Source organism: Nelumbo lutea, chromosome 1 (assembly GCF_056320005.1).
Source record: "Nelumbo lutea isolate HS-2025 chromosome 1, American lotus-T2T, whole genome shotgun sequence".
Lineage (NCBI taxonomy): Eukaryota > Viridiplantae > Streptophyta > Magnoliopsida > Proteales > Nelumbonaceae > Nelumbo > Nelumbo lutea.
The window spans coordinates 19,326,915-19,335,691 of NC_142684.1; the positions used below are offsets into that span (position 1 = coordinate 19,326,915).

Sequence of the window (8,777 nt, forward strand, 5' to 3'; positions counted from 1 at the left end):
CTCCTCCGCCAAGTCAGCCGTCCCTGGATCCAGACCCTTCATCGTTATGCCCTCAAGGTTGAGCCCAGAGAACTTCTTCTGGACCAGCCAGCGGTAGAGATTAAATCCAGAACGGTAGGAGCTCGAGCAGTACTCCACCTGGAGGTCGTGGTGCTCCTAGGAGTCCTTTAAGTCCCACACCGCCTTAGCTCGCTCAGCCTCCACCACGGTGTCAAAGTTCCGAGTCTGATTTTGAAGCGTGGACTCCAAGTCCCAAACCTGCTGGCGAAGAAGCTCCCTCTCTACTGCCACCCTCGACGACTCCTCCCGGTAGCGAGAGCGCTCTCCTCAAATAGCTAGGCGATCTTTGCCTCCTGGTCCCGGACGAGCAGTTCCTAGGCCTCGCTCCCCTTTCGAGCTTGAAGGACTTCACCTCGGGCCTGGTTGAGCTCGCCCTGGAGCTTCTGCACGGTTGACCTCTGAGTGAGAGCGTCGCCGGAGTGAATGTTGGTCTGGAGGGCCATGGCGTGGATGGTGGAGTTCACCTGCCAACAAAAGGTTGAGGTCAAAAAAGAAAAAGGAAGGAGAAGAAGGGAAAAGAAGAAAAAAACAGCCACTTACCACCATGCAGTGAGCGGAGGCTAGCTTGGCAAGCTGCTTGGGGTCCATCCCTCCCCAGCTGGTGATCTCCTCATGGGAGACTGCATTTCAGCTCCTTCGCGAAGCCACGGTGAAGTCAATGACGCTTTCCCACTCTCCGGTAGGGAACCGCGGGAAGGTGAAGGGGTGGGACTGCTCAGGTGAAGGGAACTGCCCTTGCACCAGGACCTTGTGCTCTTCTGCGCCACCTTCCAGGGCTACTCCCTCGAATGGGACCAATGGGACCTCAGGCAGTGGTGGAACAAAGGCTGGATCAGCAGCCTCGAACTCAGTGCTCCTAGAGGTGGAAGCTCGGTCAGGGTGTGACCTCTTCGCCCTGCGCTTCTAGTTGCTGGACAGAAGGCGGTGTGCATCTACCCCATACATATTGGCTGCCAAAAATCACAAGGCATTAGTCCAATAAAAAAATAAGAAAAATAAAAATAAAAATAAATAAATTTTACAAGGCATTGTGCAACCTAAAAGGCAACCTAACAGGACTCAGGCCGGCCTGCGCGAGCTTGTCATCGGTCAAGTAGTCCAACCAATGGAAGACAACCGCTGTCCAGGATTGCAGCGTTTCCCGAACTTTGGGATCCAAGTCAACACCCGAATCCTGGATGGCGGCCCGCCAGTGGGTTGTGAAGGGCCACCCTTCGGGGTTGCGAACTACAAAATAGTCCCACTTCCAGGCCGGGATCCTATTCTATAGCTCATGCAGGAGCTTGAAGTCGGGACAGGGAGAAAAATAATAGGAATGCCTTTCTGGAGGTGCTCCGGGGGAGGCATTCTTGATGGAAAGGATTGTGGAGAAGATGTTGAGGTCAAGAGGAAGACAGTATTCATAAAATAAAGAAATTGTCCCAACTACATTTCGGATTGAGTTGGGGTGAAGTTGGTCTATAGTAACGTTAAAGTGGTTTAATACCTCCACTATCAAAGGGTGCAGAGGAAGACGGAGGCTAGCAATGAGCTCCTCTTAGAAGATCACGATCTCATCGTGACCATGTTCCCAAGGATAGTCATCGGATGGGAGACTATAGATGAGGTTTCTAGGGAGGTTAAATTGAAGAACCAAGGCCCTAAGTCTCTCCATCGACATGGAGGAAAGACCAAAACTATCTGGTTCCCTGCCCTGGGAGGTGGAAGCTGCCTCGCCAGAGGCCTCCCGAGCCTCCGAAGCCTGCCCCCAATATACTCCTGAGCTCGAAGGGGTGTCATCTTGGTTACCGCCCCGGGGAAAGACGTTGTACGGACACCTAGACATGCTAACAAAGTGATAAGACTCACCAGGGAAAAGTTGAACCGAAAAGACGGTGTGAACAAGAGAAGAGCTCGAGCAGATAGGTGAAGGCGCGACCTCAGAATCCGAAGGCAAGGCAAGTTGGCATGAAGGAAATGAGGACTAGGGCCCTCCTATTTACATCCACTATGCCCACAAACCGACGGCTCAGATTAAGGCGAATATGTCAGTTCGCAGTCAAGCTGACCGCACATCTTCTAAAACAGAAATGTGACTGGCTGCACGTCTTCCATGATTAAGGTAATGCTGGCTGCACGACTTCCAGAGGTGAGAGCCATTTTGGCACTCTTTTTGGCATTCAAAAAGTCTAGAAATTGCCTGACATCCGCGTGTGTATTTAATGCGATTGGTCAATCAAGTTTGAATTTCAGGTCAAATACTCCCGTCACACTCCATGAACTTCTCGCGCCAAAGTAGAATCCTTAGCCCAAGGAGTGGGGGGCAATTGATAGAGGGTGATTTGACCCGACCTCCTAAGAAGGCGACACATGGACGTGACTTAGCATAAGCAACATTATAGCTCACCACGGAATGAGCTCGCTACAACGCGAACTCATAGACCCCAGTATGTAGAAAGGGAATACTCTAAGTCAAGTCTATCCTAGCTCGCGAGCTGAGAGAATTAGTTCACTCCAATACTTAGGCAAGAAGACTGCCCCAAAGGCAACCTCAAGCGGAATCACTTCGGGACACATCCAGGAGCTCGCTACAAGGCAGCTCGCTATGGGATAGCTCGCTACAAAGCAGCTCGCTGTTAAGCGACGCAATGTTCTCAGGAAGCTTCTTATCTGATGAGACCGTACCCGTCAAACTGCATCATGTCTCCTGACTGACAACGTAGTCCCTGCTAGCCCAGTAGATTGCACCCATGTCTCTCGACAGGTGGTGGCGTTTCTATCCTTTCCGAGTCGTGTCTCTCATCCGATTGGGCAATACTCTAACAGTCACCTGTGCAGCCCTGGCAAATAACGGTTGCGACAGAAGGCCAGTGGCGGATACGCCCAATTTGACAAGAACATCTGCATTTAAAGGCCTCAGTGTCGAAGGGGCAAAGGTATCTTGAATTAATCTTGAATCTTATTGATCTAGCGCCATCTGCACTCTTAGCTCTCTTTGCATCCTTTACAGCTTTCTCGAGTGTTCTAACTTAAGCATCGGAGTATTCCCACCGGGCGAGCTCCCCGGGAATCCTTCACCTTCCTCTTCTCAGGTACCGTCCGTCGCCAGCTAGGAGCTAAGTGTCTGCCAGCTAGGAGTGTCCGGATCGCGCTACATCAACTACCAAACAAATTCATTGCTGATTTCTTAGGAATTGGCTTACATGGCAAGAATGAATGGTACCAAAGAACCAAAATTGGTGTTTTTTCATCAATTTCAGAAATTAGTGATTTCTCGAAAATCATTGAGGAGGAATCAACAATGGTGTTTGATGAAGCCCATTTATGTGGCCTAATCTCGAGCTTCCATGTGTCTTTGAACAAAATACTCAAGGAATTTGTCAATGACTTGAATTGACCTATGCAACCCAATCATGTGCCCTTGATCATTGAGTATGTGTTTGGTTTCATTTATGTTTTTTCATTCAACATTTGTATTTTATTTGATTGCAAAACTGAGGAAGGTAATAATTACAATTGTTTATGACAATTAGGCACCACTGGGCACCACATTAGCATAATAGTGAAAAAACGCCTATAGTTTGTGGAAACTTTAAAAAATAATTTCCCCAAAGGCATGCATAGAAACCGAAATCCATTCTTTCCATTCTTGATGCATAAAAAAGAACATGAGAGAGAAACTGCTGAAATAACACATATATAACAACATTTATTGAATAAACGCCCATAAAACCAAACACCCTCCTAAAAATTGCCGATAACTCAAATGGGCCTGATAGACGTGTTTAAAAGCAGCTCGGTTTATACTACCTTCATAACTCGTTCCATTTCTGAATTCCTCTCCTTCCAACCACAATAATGCCAAACATCACCTAGAAATTTTCAAATGCATTTGAATGTGATTGCCTTATGTCAAAACTTAATTTATGGGCGTCGATTGATATTCGTGTGGAACCCCTCCCTCTCCCCGGGAGAAACCAACCGCCCCACATGGTCACCACACATTATTAATGTATTTTATTTCTGGTATTATCTTTTTTATTGCTAAGCTACCAAGCAAACCAACATAAAATTTACAAATTCTATTCATAACGAAGATTGACTTCAGCTAATCCCGAGTATCACCAAATTATTAAGTATCTACAATATTATTAGCGTTGGCCTTTGCAACTAATATTGGGTTGCAAGTTCTGTATTGCCTTCGGTCTTATATATATGCTCACAAGCCCAGTCAAATTTTTTTTTTGTTTTTTAATTTTTAATTCTCTGGTATGGTGTACAAGAATTTGTTGCCTTTATTTAAAGATTAAAAATTTTTAATTTGTTTCTTTTATTTAAAGATTAAAAAAAAAGGAAAAAATAGACAACGCCATGACCATGATAAGCAAACGGCGTGTATCATGTAGACCGCCGGGGCAACATATTCAGGCTTGAGGCCCAGCCCAGCCCGATCATCTAGTTTAGGTCTTGAGCCCAAGCTTTGTCTTTATATAAAGCCCAAGCCCGATCTTCATATATATATATATATATATAGACTCCAATAAAATTATTCTAAACTTTATTATTCAAGATGGGATTGGTTAGCACTTACACCACATTGAATCGTTTTTACAAATTTCAAGACATGTTTGTAAAAACGATTGGGAGATGTTTCTAATACATGTACTCAGGTTCAGTTTTTTTAGTGTTTGGTAAGAATGTATTTATGTACTGGGGTCATCATAGTTTTTACAAATTTCAGGACATGTTTGTATCCAAAATGAGAGCAAAGTTGATGATATTAAAAAGATATATTTTAATTTTGAGATTCATGTTTATTGCACTCATTACAACTAAAAATCATTTGATAAGAAAGTAAATTTATAGATGCAAAATAACTAAGCAGACTTTGCATTTACATAGACCAGAATGCACTTGTTATATTTGTTTTTGCACTCTTTTCAAACAGAACCTTAATTTTGTAATAAAAGTAAAGGTATAAATTAGTTGAATTGGATTAAAGAGTGTGGATCCAGTGCGAACACAAGTGTCCGAGCCTGGATATATGACAAATTACAAGTGAACATGTGCTAGTGTTCTAGTATAGACATGGGATCTACACCACATGTGGGTTCCATGCATATAGAACACTGGCGTGTTCCTTCTTGATTGGTCACATAGTTAGGTTCTCCTTTGTATTCACAGTAGATCCCGAAGCCCAATTCCAACATTAAACATTAAGACATGTAGATTAAATCCACATACACCTAAACCATAAGACCAAGGTCAAATCCCAAGTATGTTTTTTTTTTTTTTCATCTCCAATCCCACTTAATTAAACCAAAGGGTTTGGGCCAGGCAGGCTATGCATTAAGGTGTCCGCCCCTCCACAAGAAGTTTGGAATAAAACATAAAATACACAACTTGTGATAAGCTTTGGTGGATTGTTCAAGTGAATCTAGATTTTCTCTTCAAACCCATCTCACAACACTTGCAGCTGTACATTAGGAACATCTGCCCATGAAACACTTGTAGCTGTACATTGGGAATATCTACCCATGAATGAAAATATACCAAATACAAAATGTTCTCCATGTGTGGCTGCATCAAGCTATGAATATGAGGTGGGTGTGAGCAGGAAATCCAAATTCTTTTTCAAGTTTGCAAGTCCTCTTACTCAAGTTTTTCACTCTTTATCTTTCATTTTTGTATAAAGTAAAATTGCATACTAAATGTAAGTTATTTATGAAAAATGATTTTTTTCTTCATTTTTCAACTTTGTTTATTTTTAATATAAATGTAGATACTCCTAGTTGGAAGACGATCCAAACTCCAGTTACGAGGCGAGTTGGACCAATCTACAAAATAGTGGATCAGAAAACCCGGGGTAGCTAACCCGGCGAGGTCGGTCCGATGCTTAAGTTAGTACTATACTATGGATGTGAGTTGAATACTTGAGTGCTTGAATGCTAGTGAGTAAAATAATCACGCGTACCTTTGCCTTGGGGTTTTATGTGCTTATATAATGGAGTACTCGTGGGCCTTACGAAAGCGCTCCGGGATCTCCGAGCTATGTGGATAAGATCTGTCCCATTTTTGAAGGAGAGCAATGTGTTGATAATGTTTATCGTCTACCTCCAATTCAAGTGAAGGTAGGATGAGTCTCATCGTGATCCGAGAAATTCGAAGTCCGTTGAGGAGGCCTTTCGAAGATTATGTGGCGTTTTGGCTTTTTAGCTCCGAACTGGTAATTCGGTTCTTTAGCCCCGAACTGTATTGGGTGTTGAAGTGTCTCTACGTCAAGGTGGTTTTTGGGCCAAGATGGCTGAACATCTGAGCTCTAAATGTTGCAGGCCAGGTTTGTTTGGCTAAATTGTCACCCCTCGAGCAAATCGCGTCTACATGTCAGTCGTGCCCTTCATCAGTTAACTTTCTTTCTTTCTTTTTTTTTTTTTTTTTTTCTTTTGGCATTCTATTTCACAGCTAATTCAACACTATAAACAAATTATTGAATGAAAATTTATTTTACTTTTTTCTTAAAATCTTCCATAATCGTCAAATACTTCTTTATTATTCTTTATGATTAAATTGGTAATGCATATAAAATACTTCAATGAAGAAAACGTACATTAAATGGTAAATCCCTCACCAGAACCAGCAAAATAGGTATCCAACTCCTACCAACCTGTTGTTTATTCTTGGAATTTTACACATGCATTATGTTTTGTAGAAACAAGTCTTCCAGAATAATTAAAATCAGGCTTTTGCGAAGTCCAGGGTTTCCTTCCCATCATGCACCTTCCTGAAGAAGTGCTTAGTGTAGTCGCTGTTGGATTTTAATCTCATAAGAGATTAAATCCAATGGGTTTGATTGGTCAATTACATGAGAAATTGCACATGTACACTTGTTTGAAAAAATCAGTTTTTCTCTTACAAAAACCCAGTTTTGAACTTGTCCCACATTGGAAAATTATAAGTTTTGTTTTCAATATTTCAATAGGAGCTGACACTCCTTAGAATTAGTAGAGGAGAGTATGGGGATTCGATACCATGCAACGCGCACGCACGCGTGTGCGAACGTGTGTGTGGTGCAATGAGGCGCTTTAGAGGCGCACTTTGCTCGCACTTCGCTCACACCCGCGTGGCTTGCGATGGGCGGCTTTAGTTTTGGTACGTTGATGACCGTTGATCACCATTGATGAGATCAACGGTCACGATTCGATCGAGTGTGATCAAGAGGCACAATTCAAAGTTAACAGTCACCAACTGTTAATAACTTTTTAAACAGTCACAATGGTTGAAATTGTGACTGTTCAAGGTGCCTTCTCTAAACCAGCACCTACCTTTTCCTCATACCTTTTCACAAGTTATTTAAGGAGCATGAATCAGACTCCAAAAACACAATTTCGAAATTCACTATCTCTCTCTCTCTCTGTCCGGTCTGCTACAGTCTCACAGAAGGTTTCTTTGGAGACTCTTCAACTTTGCTGGTTGCAGATTCTCGCCCAAGGCTCTGTTGTATCCTAGGAACGAATTTGCCTATAACCCAACAGCAAACTCAGTAAAACTGAGTGGGGGCAAATAACGTTCTAAAGACAGTGTCTTCATACACGCCTCAGAGCTTCTCCTCCTAAGTTACAGTGACCCCATCTTCACCAACAGTCGCTGTATAGAACTCGCTTGTACACTGGTTTCTCCCCACTCTCCAGCACTTCCGGCAACGGACCTATCATGTCTTTGGGCCGTGGGTTCACAAAGATGGGTACTGACACTCGGTTACTGCTTCCATTTGCTCAAAATTTGCAGAGCATCGCCGATATTGATGACCAGTGCCCCACTAATAGGTGGGACATGAATCCAGCCATCACCTTTGATCCTTCGCACATACAGTCCGCCGATATCATCTTGTAGGAGGATAGTCAGGGTTGAGACGTCGGAGTGGCGGCCAACTCCAATAGTGAGCTCTGGGTTTGGACAAATTGGGTAATAGTTAAGATTAATCCTCTTTGATCCCATCAAGAGTGAAGCTTTGCTTTCGTCAATCTCCTTGACGTTCAGCCTTGTCATCAGAGCTTCCAACAGGCGCTTGATAAGTGGTTCGGACGTGTTCATGTACTTGAGTGCTGCATCCCTGATTCATACATATATACTGCAATTAATATTAATGAGAATTATTAAAGAAATCAATGAATTGAACCATGCATGCAAGCATAATATATAATTTCATCATAACTAATTATTAATAGAGCCAAAAAGTGGGATATATTAATTACTTGCACTCTGGGGGCCAAAATGCAGAGGTCCGAAGTGTAGAAGAGGCTGAGGAAATCTTTCCACTCCAAAGCCCGTTCTGCTCCAGGGATGAAGCTGGTTCCATATCGGACATTATTTGTGGAAGAGTTCTCCTTGGAGTACTTCAACTTGTCGTTGGCCGGTAATCCAAAGAAGCGATGGGTTGCCTGCTTCACATCGTCAAGAATCTCGAGAGGAACGCCATGGTTGATGACCTGAAAGAAACCCCAATTCTCAGCGGCATCACAGATGGAATCATCCACCTGAGGATCATCCAACATGGACATGTCAATAATGGGTATAGAGTCTTGAGTGACAACGGTGTCCATATCCAACCTCTCCTCAATGGGTTGAATGTACTGTTTAGGCACATAGGGTAGCCTCATCTCTGAGAGGCCCTTCATTCCGTTGCCTTTGTCGATAACGAACTCGGTGATATCCCATGCGTCAGAAACCACACGGGCCAT

At 43.3% G+C, this 8,777-nt stretch overlaps 1 pseudogene; it reads right to left on the reverse strand.

Annotated features, from left to right (window-relative positions):
* Positions 1 to 6,774: 6,774 nt before the first annotated feature.
* On the reverse strand, positions 6,775 to 8,777 carry LOC148873831 (feruloyl CoA ortho-hydroxylase F6H1-3 pseudogene; annotated as a pseudogene).